At 47.1% G+C, this 16,517-nt stretch overlaps 1 long non-coding RNA gene across 1 annotated transcript; it reads right to left on the bottom strand.

Annotated features, from left to right (window-relative positions):
• Positions 1–156: 156 nt before the first annotated feature.
• LOC142069456 (uncharacterized) lies at positions 157–14,006 on the bottom strand. The gene is made up of 3 exons (XR_012665290.1): positions 13,917–14,006; positions 2,186–2,292; positions 157–649 (listed from the first exon to the last, which is right to left on the bottom strand). It is a non-coding gene; the product is annotated as an uncharacterized LOC142069456 (long non-coding RNA).
• Between the last annotated feature and the right edge of the window lie 2,511 nt (positions 14,007–16,517).

Genomic DNA, 16,517 nt, shown 5'->3' with positions numbered 1-16,517 from the left:
CTGGATGTATCTAGTTTTAACATGTAATGGTTTAACAAATAATTAACTATTTCAACAAGATTTTCCCTTCCCACCTGTAGTTTGGGAGTAGGAGACCTACAGAGAAAGTGACACTGAAAAAGAAAACTAAACTAGAGTATTAAGTGATGCAGAGAAAAATAGCTGGAATCTGACCTGAGAGGCACAAATGGATTTCACTGTAGATCTTGAAAAATCCAGCAAGTTAATGTGTGAGCAAAAGAGATGTTTCAAGAGACTTGGTGGTGTCCAATTCCTGTATCTCCAGTGAAACTCAAACTCCGTAGACAGCAAATTTTCTTTTTCTTGGTGTTCTGCAACTTGTTTATCTCTAATTGGAAAATGCAATGCAAGGGAAAGGAATGCAAGATTGTTGAGGACTGTAACACTCACCATGTAGCTTGCAGCCTTATTACTTTGGGATGTTATCTGGCCAGATAGTGCATGTTAAACAGGATTGCGTCTGCCTGGCCAGTACTTTCAGGGGAGCTTTCCAAGGAAAATGTTTTGGTGCTGAAGGAAGAAGCCTTGATTCAATAGGTAGCATTTTCCCCACTCTCAGTTCTGAGACAGTTTTCCAGCTGGTCTGTGGCAGGGTAGCAGATTTCCCATGGGACATTAAATTGAGATGCTTTTAAAAAAAATAAGAAAAATATCATCATCAGGACAAGATAGATACAAAATAAAATGAAAAAAAAACAACCCAAAGACCATTCAGGATGCAATGAAAATGTTCATATTGAAAAAACTTGCCCCAAGACAGAACAATACTGTACACCCTCAGGACTGATCGTTACCCAGAAATTAGCTGAGCTCCTAAAGGAGAAGAATATGACGTACTAAAGCTAACTAAGATTAACCCTTGTGACGAGTTGTTCATCCCCCACACTGGGGAACAAGGGGTTAAGGAGCAGCTCTGGTCACAGGAGGCTCTGCCCAGCTCTGCCTGCTGGGCATGCTCTCAATGGGGAATAAAAGGGCGCAGCACAGCTCAGTAAGCGCAGTCAGTGCCATGGAGCAGACCTGCACTGGTAGCTCCTGCTGGAATATAGTAGGAGTCCCATGCTGCCACAAAGCAGACCTCAACTCAGAGCCACAAGCCACCACAGAAGAGACAGCAGAGCATTGCTCTGATTTTTGCCCCCTTTTCAGCACTGAATTTTTTGGCCAAAACTTTTTTGCCAAAAATTGTAGATTTGGGTCGACTGAAAAAAAATTGCCAATGTGTGTTTGATTTCAGCAAACTGTTTCAGTGGAAAGTTTTTTTAAAATTGGGAAATGTCCAAATGAAACGTTTCACTTTTTCAGGCTACATTCACAAGGGATGCTAGGGACCATTTACCAAATGGAGGAGGAGGAGGCAGTGGTGGTGCCCCCCTTACACTCAGTAGCCCAGTGATTAGAGCATCCACCTCGTTAAGACACTCACCTGGCAGGGGGGAGACCTGAGTTCCAGTCCCTGCCCAAGAGCAAGAATTTGAACATAGGTCTTCCACATCCCAGGAAGACTGCCCAAACTGCTGGGCTATTGGGTATAGAGGAGCAGCACTATCCACCAACCTCTCCTCTTGCTTTTCCCTTTACTTTTATGAAAAATGCCTGAAATCTGAACAAAACTTTTCATTTGACCTGAAATGAAATGTTTTCAATTTGCTGAAAATTCCAAAAAATGTTGGTTTACGTTGACTTAACCCAAACTCTTTTGTTGATTTTTCAGATCTGCCAATGAACCAAAACACTGGCTCCTCTCTAGAATTCCTTTGCATGTAATGTCCCTTTCCTACCTCTATGCATTTCTAAGATACAGCCTTCCTGATCCACCCGTGGAGCTGTAACTCTCATCCAGGCGCTCATCATTTGCAACATCCTCTATTCTAATCCCATCTTGCTTCACTCGTATCCATCCAAAATGGATCCGTTTCCTAGCTCATTGCTTTGAGCAAACCAAGTCTTGCTTTCCATCCCTCCACTGGTTCCCATCTCGCTTTGCATCCCTCCATTGGTTCCCCCTTCTCCATCGCATCAAACAGAAGTATCTTCTCTTCACTGTCTAGGCCCTTCTCAGCCTATCCCCATCCTACCTAACGTCTCTCACTCATTATCAAGCTGTCAACCCTTGCCTCTGACCATCCTCCATCGCCCACTGGTTACATTTTCAAACAAGCACCTTTTGTGGTTTCTCTCATGCTGCCCTTCATGCTTAGGAAGAGCTCCCTGTGAATATCCACAGAGCTGCCTCATTATCCTCCTTCAAATCCTCCTTTGCTGTGATGTCTACAAAAAAATGGACAAAAGTTAAGCAGTTGATGTGCTGAGGCTACTGCCTAGTGTACTGTCCACGATTGTCCCGTTCTTTCCATGTGCTCCCTTGTTGGTCTGTCTGTATCCATCTGTCGTCTCCTGCCTCATTCTTAGACTCTCAGCTCTTTGGGCTCTGAGTTTGTACAGCGCCTAGCATTGTAGAGTCCTGGTCCATGACTGGGGCTCCGAGGTGCTACAGTAATACAGATGAATAATAATTTATGCCCCCTTACTAGGGCCAGTTGAAAATTTCTGCCTGAGTGGGAGTCAGTGTGGGAAGGCTCAGGAACTTTGAGAGGGGCCTGCATTTTGATAATTTTCCGTTTATTTTGCAAAACTGCTGAAGGCTGTAAACAGTTTCCATCAGACAGTTTCTCAAGAATCAGCAAGCTCAGTTGCTACCCACATACAACTAGGTCTTGTTTTCAGAAATTCTCAGTGTTATCGTGATGTGTGGCTGAACTCTTGCTTTCATCAGTAAGAATTGCAGCTCAAGGCTGAACAAGAGACAAAAAGAACAAACAACTTTTTCTGGTCCCTCTCCCAAGAGTAAAGCCAGGGGAAACTTTAACAGAGGCACATAGGTGGACGTGGCCTACTGATCCAGTGTGAGGAGCCTGGAGCAAATCCATACTTTTTGGGGCACCGATGGGTTTCAGTTCTATCTTTCCATTTAATTGGATTTATGTGTTTATTTGAAATAGAATACGTTTAGAAATGAGACAGAACAGCAGCAAAAACTTCGGAGTATCTATCTAAGATGTTACTGTATTCCAGCTTTTCCACTGAGATAAAGATTGGTCAACTATTATGGTCTATTGTGTAAATCTGCTCTTAGGGTCTGTATCATTGAGCGACAGACGGATTGTGTCAATGACTATCCATGTGTTCTTTTCTCTCTGGATTTGTGACTCAGTGGATTATTGACAGGGAAGACCCTAATGGCGCAGCCACAATTGCAATGGTCTTGTCAAGGCCCATGTAGTTACTCCTCAGTATGTGGATTGTTGACACAAGAATCATAGAAGATCAGGGTTGGAAGAGACCTCAGGAGGCCATCTAGTCCAAGCCCCTGCTCAAAGCAGGACTAACCCCAACTAAATCATCCCAGCCAGGGCTTCGTCAACCCAGGCTTTAAAAACCTCTAAGGATGGAGATTCCACCACCTCCCTAGGTAACCCATTCCAGTGCTTCACCACCCTCCTAGTGAAATACTTTTTCATAATATCCAACCCAGACCTCCCGCACTGCAACTTGAGACCATTGCTTCTTGTTCTGTCATCTGTCACCACTGAGAACAGTCGAGCACCATCCTCTTTGGAACCCCCCTTCAGATAGTTGAAGGCTGCTATCAAATCCCCCCTCGCTCTTCTCTTCTGCAGATTAAATAACCCCAGTTCCCTCAGCCTCTCCTCATAAGTCATGTGTCCAAGCCCCCTAATCATGAAACCACGACACTCACAGTTTCTTATGTCAGGGTGGATTTGGGGACTTTTTAGTTGGCCTCTTTTCCGAACCAAAGTCTGGGACAACCGGTAAAACAAACTTGCTCCCGCATTACGATGTTCTGTAGCAAATCTCAGCCCAAATCAAAGTTTTACGGCTGCGTGGTTAGAGCACCATAACAAGAATGTCTAATGGAAATGCTAAGAGACCTTTACTTAGAGAGCTCTCGTGGGTGACCCTATAATTATTTATCTTTCATGCTCCATTATGTGCTGCTTCTTCCTTAGCACAACGCATAACCTGATCTAATGGACTCTAAGCAAAGTCAATGAAATTAAATAAGGTCTGTAGCTTGTGCTTCATTCTTCAGAGCTATTATTTTATAAATGAACAGTCAGATGGACACATGCTATTTTAGGTAAATATTTTATGAACTTATCTCTGATCTACTACATCACTAATGCATGACCTTCTATCCCCAAAGAAGAGGACTAGGGAAGCTTCACCTGCACTCTGTAGTATATTTTGCTTCTCATATTGATTGTGCTGCTTTAAAAAAAATCTGTTATTCTTATCACAAGGAAAAAGGCTGTGGACAAAAACCATGCTCTTTGTCATGCATATTTGCTATTCTTTCCATCTGATTTCCAGTGTCAGACTTCAAGCCGATAAAACATGACCGAGGAGCCAGCCCTTCGGGCTGGCACCTTGTGACAGAGGCTTTCAGGAAACAAACACAGAATTCCATTGCCAGCTCCACCCCAGTGTGATTAACAGGGTGTCACTTAATAGGTCTCAAGAAGGTGTTGAATGTCAGCTATTTTAATTAAATGTGTGGGTCAAGTCAATCCATTTCTCCACATAGTACTTTTTCCAGGCAAAATTCTTCTTCAGGTTCAGAGTACATAGCCATAATTTTAGAATTTTAAAAAAAAACCTTACAAAAAGAACCTTTAGAAATGAATGAATTAAGTGTAAACATAAAATAAGTGCAAACATTTGAAGGTATAGTGAAGGCATTACCACCTTACAGTTAAGGCGAACAACCTTAATTCTGCCCCTGTAGCAATCTCTTAAAATAATCAGAAACTCTGAGACAAACATGGACCAGTTAGCTTCACCAGGTAAAAGGCTGGAATTCAGAGGGGAGAGGGGGGCTGATTTCATCATTATTTAGCAAAGCGTAGGTCTCCTCCAGTCACTTGGTAACTTTTTAAAAAATCAGCCTGAGTGTGACAAAATGCAGAGAGTGAATAGGTGAGTCTGCACTCTGATCTCTTAGAGCAGCGGTCCCCAAACATTTCAGGGTTGTGCCCCCTTCCTTACCCTTGTCCACACACCCCCAGAGCTGGGGTGGGAACTGGGCCACAGCTCCCACAGTAGGGGGCAGGGGATGTGGACAGAGGTAAGGGGGCTGAGGCTAGGGCCGCAGATGGAGGTGGGTCTGGGGCTGAGGCTGGAGGTAAGGTTGCCAACTTTCTAATTGCACCGAAACTGAACACCTTTGCCCTGCCCCCTGCCCCGCCTCTTCTCCTGAGGCCACACCCCTGCCCCTTCTCTGAGGTCATGCCCCCACTCAGTCCAGCCCCCCCTCCCTCCATCGCTCATTCTCCCCCACCCTCACTCACTTTCACTGGGCTGGAGCAGGGGGTTGGGATGCAGGAGAGGGGGAGGGCTCCAGCTGGGGGTGCAGGCTCTGGGGTGGGGACAGAAATGAGGGGTTCAGGGTGTGGGAGGGGGCTCCGAGCTGGGGCAGGGGGCTGGGGTACAGGAAAGGGTGCAGGCTCCAGCTGGGGGTGTGGGCTCTGGGGTGGAGCTAAGAATGAATGGTTTGGGGTGCAGGAGGGGGCTCCAGGCCAGGGCTGAGGGGTTTGCAGTTTGGGAGGGGTCTCAGAGTTGGGGTAAGGGGTAGAGATGCAGGAGGGGGTGCAGAGTGCAGGCTCTGGGAGGGAGTTTGGGTACAGGAGGGGATTGGGGTTCGGGTAGGGGTGTGGGGTGGGTTCTAAACTGGGGCAGGGAGTTCAGGGTGCAGGAGGGGGTGAGGGTTGTGGGCTCCAGCCAGGCAGCGCTTACCTCAGGCAGCTCCCAGTTGGTGGCACAGCACGGCTAAGGCAGGCTCCCTGCCTCCCCTGGCTCTGTGCTGCTCCTGGAAGTGGCCGCCATGTCTGGCCCATAGGTGGAGGGGTCAGATGACTCTGCACAGTGCACGCTGCCTGAACCTGCAGGAATCGCCCCCACAGCTCCCATTGGCTGCAGTTCCCAGCCAATGGGAACTGCAGAGCCAGCGCTGGGGGTGGTAACAGCACGCAGTGCTTCCCTGATTGCCCCTGCGCCTAGGGGCCGGACATGCCATCTGCTTCCAGGCAGCTGCACAGAGCCAGGGCAGGCAGGGAGCCTGCCTTAGCCCTGCTGCACCGCTGACCAGACTTTTAATGGCCCAGTCAGTGGTGCTGACTGGAGCCGCCAGGGTCCCTTTTCAACCAGAAGTTCCGGCCGAAAACCAGATGCCTGGCAACCCTAGCTGCGGGTGGGGGTGGGAACAGAGCCGCAGCTGGGCTACTGTGGGGGCCGGCAGCCGGGCCCATGGCCAGAGGGGGAGCTGCGCCGAGGCTGGGGACGGGACCAGGTGCTGGCCCAGGAGCCAAGGCCCTTGCTGGGGGCGGGGCTGGAGCAGAGTTGGCGGTGGGGTCGGGGCTGGGTGGTGCTCCCTCCCTACCCCCCCTCCCCAGCCCCTCTGTGCTCCCTCCCTACCCCCCCTCCCCAGCCCCGCTGTGCTCCCCCAGAACATTCCTCCATGCCCTCTTAGGGGGGTGTGCTCTACAGTTTGGGAACCTCTGGCTTAGAGGCTAATTGGTGCCCCAGGAGAAGATTATTGGGGTTAATGAACTCAACTGGCCCATCAGTCCAGGGCTGAGCAGAGGCACGGGAAGAAAGTGCAAGGGGAGAGGAGAGAAGAGAGGAACAGGGCTAGCAGGAGCTAGTCACAGAGAAGGCTGAGACTAGGCAGACCTCTGTTCCCCTCAGGTCTTGCTGAGAGGGCCTAAAGCTTGACATACATTGTAAATAGGTGGGAGCAGGGAAACAGGGGTGGAGGGGACTTGAAATAAAGCTTCCCTGAGAGCACAGAGTAGGGGCCCTGTGACATTGATCTGACATATCATTCTCATATTCCTAATTCCCCAGTGAAGAACTTCTCCTGTACTGTGTGCTGTTCCCAGTCTTAGTGTTGGGTCTGTGCCCTGCAGCAATCAAGATTACACAGATAAGTCATATTTGAAGTTTCTAGGACATGCTGTTTTTGAGAAAAGACATGCCAAAAATAGTTCAAAAAATATTTTCATGAGTCTCAGACTACAAAAAATGACCTATCCAAATCACCTCAGTTTTGGGCAAACCTTCCTCTCTTTGCCACAGGCCTCAAACACCAGACATGAAGAAGAAATGAGCTTTTTGGAGGTGGCCAAAATCAAGCTCATAGTGGAGAAAATCTCAGCAATAACTGCCTCTCCATTATACTCTTCACAAGGACAATAAAAAAGATATACACACTTAAAGAACATTTTTCCACTCTAAGATTTGTGGTTTAAAATTCCAAACTATTCTGGTCGATAGCTAAAAAACACAAGAGAGCACTGCGCAGTCAGTTGTGTACCAGTGAACTATTTTGGTCCCCAACTCTATTTTACTCATGCAAAATTTCCATTGAAGGCAAGACCATAGGAGATTTGCTTAAGTAAAGGCAGAAGTATCAGTCCATCTTGTAGTTTAAAATAATGGTATATTCATTATCAAGAAGACCAGGAATATACTATTTCACTGGGTGAATAAGGCAGTCCACAATTTAGGGTGTGACTCACAAAAGCAGACCTCTTTGTGAGCTCTTTTTTTGCTTATGTCCTATTTGAACAGGCATAGGAGTAGTGGGGACAAACAACCTGCCTAAAATGGAGCTTGATAAGTTTTATGAACAGGATTATGTGACGGATTGTGTGCAATAGCAGGGGATGGGACTTGATGAGCCAGGAGGTCCCTTCCAGCCCCATGTTTCTGTGAGTTCCATGAGTACCAATGAAACTGCAGGATTTCCCGAGCTAGTTTGTCTAAGTTAGATGGGCCTCCACAAGAAGGGGATAGCTCTGTGAGGAGACCACAGCTTGAATATGCATCTGCACCAAAGGGGTTCAAGCTATGTGGTGTTTTGGAGTCCTGCTCAACTTCTCTCTGCTCCTGAAAGCCAAACAGCTATGCCCGTTCCTCTACAATAAAGACCTAGCAATAATGATCTATGCACGTGTCCCACAAGACTAAACTATCGTAGTTTAGTCCACTTGAATATGACCCAAGAGCCTACTGACAGCTGCAGTTGATCTACCAGGCAGAGGCATTGCTTTTAAATAGAGCACACACCCCAGCAATCTGCCCACTTCAGTGGAGTTACTTTGGATTTACATTAGTGAGATGTGAGATCAGAATCCGGCCCCAGAGATTTACATAAGACAAGAAGCACATATACGCTTATTACCTGTGCTTGAACGTGTTGATAGCCTTTCTCCCAGAATTTGATGTAATAGCAATGGTGAGAAAGCTGCTGAAGAGGCACATTTACTGATCAGATTATAATAGATAAAAAGCAGAGCTGCTTGGTATACAACTAGGATTTATAACCACATTACACCTCAATACAGATATCAGTACCAAATGAGAATAACCAAATTAGAAGCATAAAGTATTACGGAACCTTTAACACTGTCTCAGGCAATATCACCTATTAATGATAAAACCGTATGGACAGATTCACCGAAATCTGATGTAACTGGCCAACTAAGCCAGGTTTATAACTGCTTTGTATTGCTGGGGTGGTATAAAGCAGCTGGAGCACATTGATAGATCTGACCTATACTGTCTGGGCTGCAGGAAGAGAAGTAGCCGCAAGATGCAGAGTAAATGGTCCTGGCTGGAGTCAAGGTTCCAGCTAAAAGCTGTAGAGAAGAGGTGCTCCATCTGGCAAATGGGATGCCTCCCCTCAGCCCTTTTCAACCCTTACTTCTTCTTTAATGAAAGAGTAGGAAAGTTTCCAGCTCTTGTGATTGCGGAGAAAACCTCAGAAATGTCAACTGAGCACAAATCAATAGAGTGACACTGTCTGAATCTACCTAGAGCCTGAAACAATAGCTCTGTGAGCTCTGACCTGACCCATTTGTCTCAGTCAAGGCTCTGTGAAGTCGGGGATCCTGCAGCCATGCATTTGGCATTTTCCCACAAATGGCACAGAATGGAGAATTTTTGCCATGGAATTTGGTATTTTGCTGCTATCAGACACTCAACATTTTGGTTTGTCTCCCTGCCCTGCTGAGACCTAAGGCAATTGCTTTTTGCTCTCCAGCTTTCTTCTCCAGGGCCAGTTAATTGGATTGCATTGCCAGCTCAGTGCACTGTTCCAGAGAACCAGACAGCAGTGAAGTCCTAAATGCCATCCCTTTCTCCCCCGTTCTTCCCTGTTCTATGGATCCACTGCGTGCAGCCTGACTTTCTTCTTGGTAGGACTCAGACCAAACCCACACACCAAAACACCTGAGAGAGACAAGGTGAGGTAAGGTCACCAGAATACTTGTCAGCTACCATGCTGTTTCCAGGAATTGCCACAGTAGCTGGCGAAGGATTCAGAGATGAGCATACAGCCATCAAAAGGAGGGATCACCGAGTCATTTGGATACCAACTGTCCATCTTTACAAAAGAAATCCACTGAATTCTTCAAGTGAAAGCTTTTGCATTTGCAGAATCAGAAGACTGCTGTATTAAAAGTTCATCACACTTGGTGTCCCCGCAAATAGCAAATGTAGCCAAGCCTCTTAATGGGGGGGGGGCACATTAATTGTCTCAAAAATGGGTAATTACCACATTAATTGTCTCAGAAGTGGGTAATGGTCCATTGGGATCTGCTGTTATTGGTCAAATCAAAGCAAGTCCCCTCTCCATTGATGCAGTCAAATTCATGACATGGCTGGAGGTGTTTGAGAACAGCTGTTTGGGAGAGTTCTGGAGAGTCAGTACTTCTCAGAACCTCTTGATAAAATTACAGATGTGTTTGCCTAAATTTTAATCGCTGTCCATTCTGACTGGGGAGGGTGCAAACATGAATGCTGCCTGCTCCACTGTCCGGGGTAAGAATAATTCTACAAGGGAGGAAAAATCTCTGAAGCTTCCCCAGCAATCAGTTCTTGCAGCTGGGTTGAGATGGATTTTGCTGTTCCAGTATTTGCCCTGGTCGTCCTTGGGCTATGACCAGAAACCACAGTGGCCATGTGACTAGAAACCAGTCTATCGAACCCTGAGCTGTCAGGACACATTGTTCAATGCACTGGGTAGTAGAGCCGGTTGAAAACATTTCAAATTTTGCAATTATTGGTGAAAAAAGGGGAATGGTTTTGTTTTGACCAGCTCTCCCAAGAAGCCTTAGTGGGAAAGAGGATGCCAGTGCAACTAAGAAAAAGTACTTGCCGAGGCTGGAAAAGTTGTGAATATTATTAAAGATCACCCCACCAATGCACACCTCTTCACTATATTATAATACTGCATCCAGTTCTGCTGCCCACATTGTTAAAGGAATAGAATCATAGAAATGCAGGGCTGGAAGGGACCTTGAGAAGTCATCAAGTCCACTGCACTGTGGCAAGACCAAGTAAACCTAGACCATCCCTGACAGACGTTTGTCCAACCTTCAGTTGATGGAGATTCCACAGCCTCCCTTGGAAGCCTGAACCAGAGCTCATAAAGTTTTTCCTGATATCTAATGCAAATCTCCCTTGCTGCAGATTAAGCCAATTACTTCTTGCCCTACCTTTAGTGGACATGCTGGAGAACTATTGATCACCAGCTACTTTATAGCAGCCTGTGCTGAAGTGTATTCTCCACACTGGCCCTGAAAGAGTTGAATTAGGCCACACAGGCCCAATCAACCAATTAAGCTGCAAAAGGGGGAGATGTAGGCTGAATGGAGGGCACTAATTAGTAGGAAGCGCACCTGCAAGGGAACAGGTGGGTTCTGTAAAACCAGGAGGCTGGCAACAGTATGGTGGCAGGGAGGAAGCCAGCAGTCTCTCTCGCTCAGATAAAGGAGAAGGAAGGGTAGAGGATCCCCTGAAAAGGGGTAGGAACCCACGAGGAAAGGTTTACCTAGTAGGCCTAAGAGAGAGGGGTCTGACTGGGAAGGCTAGTGAGGGAGAAGCTTAAAGAAGCCTGGTAGGAAGTAGTCCAGGGAAGAAGCAGTAGGACTGGTGATGACCCAGACCTTGACTGTTCGCAGTCAGACTCTGGACTGGAACCCAGCATAGAGGACTTGCCCAGAAGGAGAAATCACAGTGTCACTTGACTGGAGGGCAGCTGTACTGAATGCAACTCCATGAATAGGAGGAGAGCTGCACCAGTGGAAGAGAAGAGAGGGGGCACTGAACTGGGGGGAGCTAATCCTCAGAAGGGCTAATCCTCAGAACAGGGCACCACCCAGCAGCAAGTATAGTATCCTATGACACAGCCCTTAACTTATTTGAAAGCTATTATCAAGTCCACCCTCAGTCTTCTTTTCTCAAGATTAAACTTGCCCAGTTTTTTAATCTTTCCTCATAGCTCAGGTTTTCTAAACCTTTTATCACTTTTGTTGCTCTCCTCAGGCTCCGTCCAATTTGTCCACATTTTTCCTAAAGTGTGGTGCCCAGCATTGGACACAGTGCTCCAGCTGAGGTCTCACCAGTGCCAAGTAGAGCAGAATAATTACCTCCCATGTCTTACATACACCTCTCGTGTTCATATACCCAGAATATTAGTCTTTTTTGCAACTGCATCACATTATTGCCTCCAATTCAATTTGTAATCCATGATAACCTCCCAGATCCTTTTCAGCAGTATAACTGCCTAGCCAATTATTCCCCATTTTGTAGTTGTGCATTTGATTTTTCCTTTCTAAGCAAAGTACTTTGCACTTGTCTTTGTTGAATTTCATCTTGTTGAATTCAGACCAATTCTCCACTTTGTGAGGATCATTTTGAATTCTAGTAGTGTGCTCCAAAGTGCTTGCAACCCCACCCAGCTTGGTGTCATCTGCACATTTTATAAGCACACTCTCCACTCCGCTATCCAAGTCGTTAATGAAAATGTTGAATAGTAGAGGACTCAGGACTGACTCCTGTTGGACCCCACTAGATATGCGCTCCAAGTTCGACAGGGAGCCACTGATAACTGAGTATGGTCTTTCAATCAGTTATGCACTGACCTCATAGTAATTGCATCTAGACCAGTGGTTCTCAAACTTCAGCAACCTGAGGACTCCCATTTAGATTTAAAATGTTTCGGGGACACCCAACTGCTCCACTCAGCCCCAGGCCCTGTCCCCACTCTAGCCCTTCCCCTACCGCACCTCTTCATGCCCCTGCTCCACCCCTGCCCTTCCTCTTCCCCGCCTCTTTTTGTCCCCTCCTCCAAGCATGCCCCATGCCTGCTCCTCCCTTTCCCTCCCAGCGCCTCCTGAACACCGCTGAACAGCTGTTCCCCAGCATGCAGGGGGCACTGGGAGGGAGGGGAAGGAGTTGATCAGTGGGGGCCACAGACCCCTAGAGTATCCTCATGGACCCCCATTTGAGAAATGCTGATCTTGACCACATTTCCCAGTTTGCTTATGAGAATGTCATGTGGGACTGTCAAAAACCCTACTAAAGGCTTTTGTTGAAAAATTGAAGAGGATGCAGAAAAGAGCCACAAAAATGATTCAAGGGCTGGAGAAAATGCCTCTTAGTGAAAGACTTAGCACTCAATTTGTTTATAGGTATCTTCATAGGGAAAAATAGCAGGTGCTAAAGGGCTCTTTAATCTAGCAGAGAAAGGCACAGCAAGAAACAATGACTGGAACTTAAAGCCAGACCAATTCAAACTGGAAATAAGGCACACACTTTTACTAGTGAGCCAAGGGAAGTGGTGGATTCTCTTCATCCCTTGACGTCTGCAGATCAAGACCGGGTGGCTTTTTGAAAGACATACTTTAGACAAACACACGTTATTGGGCTCAATACAAGAGTAACTGGATGATAACCTATGGCCTGTGTCAGACAGGAGGTCAGACTGCATGATCTAATGGCATTATAGTCTATGAATGAAGAAACAGACATGCAATATTGACAGCTCTCTTCCATGATGACGTTTGTTGGCTGTCACATGGCAGCATTTTGAATCAATTGTTTGAACTCAGAGAACACACAAGGATTTCCCTCACTGAATATAGCTCTGCCCTTGCTGAATACTTCACCGATTGACATTGGCTTGACATTGGATTCACACTGGCTTGCTCTGAATGCGTCTCTTCAGATTACTTCCCAACCAGGGGGCTGCAACTACTCTGTGCTTTCCATATTGCTAAATGGAGGGGCTGACAAGAGGAACAAGGGATCCCAGGGCAGTCTAGTATGGAAAAGGTAGGGTTCCATTGCTATAGAGCAGGGGTTCTCATACTTCATTGCACCGAGACCCCCTTCTGACAACAAAAATTACTACATGACCCCAGGAGGGGGGAACCAAAGCTTGAGCCCACCCAAGTCCCGCAGCCCCAGGTGGGAGGGCTAAAGCCAAAGTCTGAGTTTACTGCCCTGGGCAGGGGGGCCAAAGCCGAAGCCCAAGGACTTCAGCCCCAGGTGGGGGCCTGTAACCTGAGCCCCACCACCCAGGGCTGAAGCCCTTGGGGTTTGGCTCCGGGCGGTGGGGCTCAGGCTTCAACTTTGGCCCCGGGCGGTGGGGCTCGGGCTTCAGCCCCAGGCCCCAGCAAGTCTAATGCCAGCCCGGGTGATCCCATTAAAAAGGGGACATGACCCACTTTGGGGTCCCCACAGTTTGTGAACTGCTGCTCTAGAGCTAAGAGCCATGTGTGGAGCCCTGTTTGCCCTCAGGCAGGCCAGTCCTGGTTCAGTTGGACAACATAATAGCTATAGCCTGCCCAGGCCCAAACATTGGTCCAACTTCACAGGCATACGGTTTACTTACCATAGAACAAATTCTAACCCAGGACCTTAAAATCATGGAAGAATATTTCTCACAGTGGTGGCTAAAACCACACACTACCAAGTCTGTTGTGTAAGTGTTTCATTTAAACAATCAAAAGGCTAGGGCAGACCTGCATGTGGACGTGTGTGGCCAGCCGGTAAGACATGATCCCACCCGACATATCTTGGTGTGACGTTAGATGGAAGCCTCACATACCACCAGCACCTGAAAAATATCCATGACAAAAATCAAGAAGCATGTAAACCTTACCCAGGAACTTGCAGGAATGACCTGGGGAGCTGATGCAAAAACCGTATGGACCTCTTCACTGGCCCTTGTTTACTCAACTCAGAAAACTGCTCACCCATCTGGACACACAGCTCCCACACATCACTTGTCGACTCTCAACACTGCCATGCAGATCATTACAGTCACGGTAAAATCAATGTCATAATCATGGCTTCCCATACTGGCGCACATCCACTCACCACAAATTTGCTGCAGCATGAGAACTCTTTGGGAGTCCCACCTATTCAAGGGAATGAGGCTCTCCCAGTACACAAAGATCTAAATAACATACCGAGATTCTGACTAAAATCTAGAAAACCCTGTTGGCTTTCAGTGCATGATCTCAAAGACTCAGGATTTCCCCCCCAAAGATCAATGGTGAACAAGGTGGAAAGATGTCAATGTCCTGAGCAAACATCACATTGAGGACCCAACCGAAGAAACTAGTGGCTTTTTCCCTCCCATGGAAAATATGGTCCACTTTGAACTACCTCTGCACATAACATGGCAAATGCTCCTACCTCCTCCATGAATGGGGACTGAGACACGATCCTATGTGTGACTGTAGAAATGGACTTCAGACTATGGAACATCCTGTCAACCAATGTTCCAAACAATCATATTCTGGTGGTATCTCTGCCATGCACTTGGTGACACCCAAGGCAATCAACTGGATCACCACCCTAGTCTTGGACTTCTAATGTTGCTGTTTTTAAGCCATACAAAAGAAGAAGACCCAAACTGACAAGGCAAATGAGGATCCTCCCACCTCCTTTCCGAGTCCAGACTTCTGTTCCTATAAAGCAGAAAGAAAGGTATGGATCCTGAGGGTCAGTTAAGGTAACTTGGCTAGCAGACTGCCTAAGCTGTCATGATATTTTATCCAGAGAATGGGGGTCTCCATCCCTTTATTTCCTGGTGTCAATGGGGTCTCTCAATCCAGAGTGCTGATCACACCTCAGATAATGCCCTTGTCCCAGAGTTCTACACCCAGAACTCAGGCTTCCTCAGTAGATGTTTTTGTATTTTTTCCTCCTGTGGTTTTAGCAACATCTGACCAGGGAAACAGAGACCTCCCAGGAAAACAGGGGAGAAAGGCCCCTTAAGAGTGTACTTGGGATGATTGCTTCTCCTACCGCCTAGCAGAAAGGTGCACAGAGGCACTGCTTGTTTAGTCCTAGGGAATGGAGGTAGAAGAAACTCAAGGCTTTTTTTGCACAGGGGAGGATGTGAGACAGAGAAAGCTCTGATTTGCTTTTACCTCGCGTGTGTGAGTGAAGGCTCCTTTGTTACCACATGCCGTGGGGGAAAATGGTGGTGGGAAGGAAAGATGTTCCCAAAACATAAACAATTGCGTCCGTGAGAGTTTTTCCAGTCAGGCTGGGGTCTGCCAGGCCCCCATCTGCCAGAGAGCTGTATATGCAGTCTGGTGAGTTTGAGACGCTCACTCCACAAGGCCCCATCTTTCATTTTTTGTACAAATTCTTGGTGCTGCTGCCCCAAGTTTGTCATGTGTCCTCCCTTGGATGGGGTTTCCATCTGATGTGATTAATGCTGGCTAGCTCTGGATTCAGGCTCGCTGTGTTCAACTTGCTCGTTGTATCAAAGCATCCTTGACATTGCCCCTTGTCAGAGCGAAGCGCCTTTCTTGCTAACGAGTCCTCCCAGCCTGTGTTTGTTTCCTTTGCAGTCTGCAAGCATTCTAATGGGAGTAGCGAGGGCACTCAGCAGGCTCTCCAGATAGGTTGGACTGAAGCCCAAACAGTCCTGCAGTGGAATCGTTTGCTGCCTGTTTGAGTGTCATGAAAACAAAAAAACCCACTAAGCTGGGGCCTGACCTTGTTTCACCAGAGAAATATCATTTACAGGTGAGAAAAAAGCCTATATCCTTTTCAGAGAGCGGCTGAGTCATTAAAGCAGAATGGGACATGGGCCAGGGAAGAGACACAATGCTCCATGGGCAGGGAAGGGACATCTAGGAGAGACAGAGTTGTGCAGAGGGGCCCTTATGCCTGTTAAACTGTACAGGGAGACTTTGGCAAAACAGTACAGTGCCTGAAACCACTATGGCTTATTGCTAAAAGCAGCCAAGTCAGCAGGCTGTAAATTGGGCATTCAGCAGTCTCGGTTTCACCAAGGTGGGGCGGGGGAGGTCTTTGGGTGCCACAGAGAGGGCAGCTTGACCCCGCGTCCTTCCTGATAAGAATTGTGTTGAAGTGGCTGATACATGCATTTTAAAAGAGCAGGATGTGCCCCAGGAATGTCTATTGGGGCCTCAAGGCTGCAAACTCTGGAAAAACCCACACCTGGTTAATCAATAATCAAAAGGAACCTTTTGCTGGACCACTGAAACTGCTTATAACAGGTTTTCTTTAAGGGACATGTCTAATGTATAAATAAGGGGGAAAAGTTTGAGGTAGTTGGACTCTTTTTGGACTCTCCC

This window comes from Caretta caretta, chromosome 1, assembly GCF_965140235.1.
Source record: "Caretta caretta isolate rCarCar2 chromosome 1, rCarCar1.hap1, whole genome shotgun sequence".
NCBI lineage: Eukaryota > Metazoa > Chordata > Testudines > Cheloniidae > Caretta > Caretta caretta.
The sequence above is the reverse complement of the archived record's forward strand: the minus strand, read 5'-3'. Positions and strand labels throughout refer to the sequence as shown.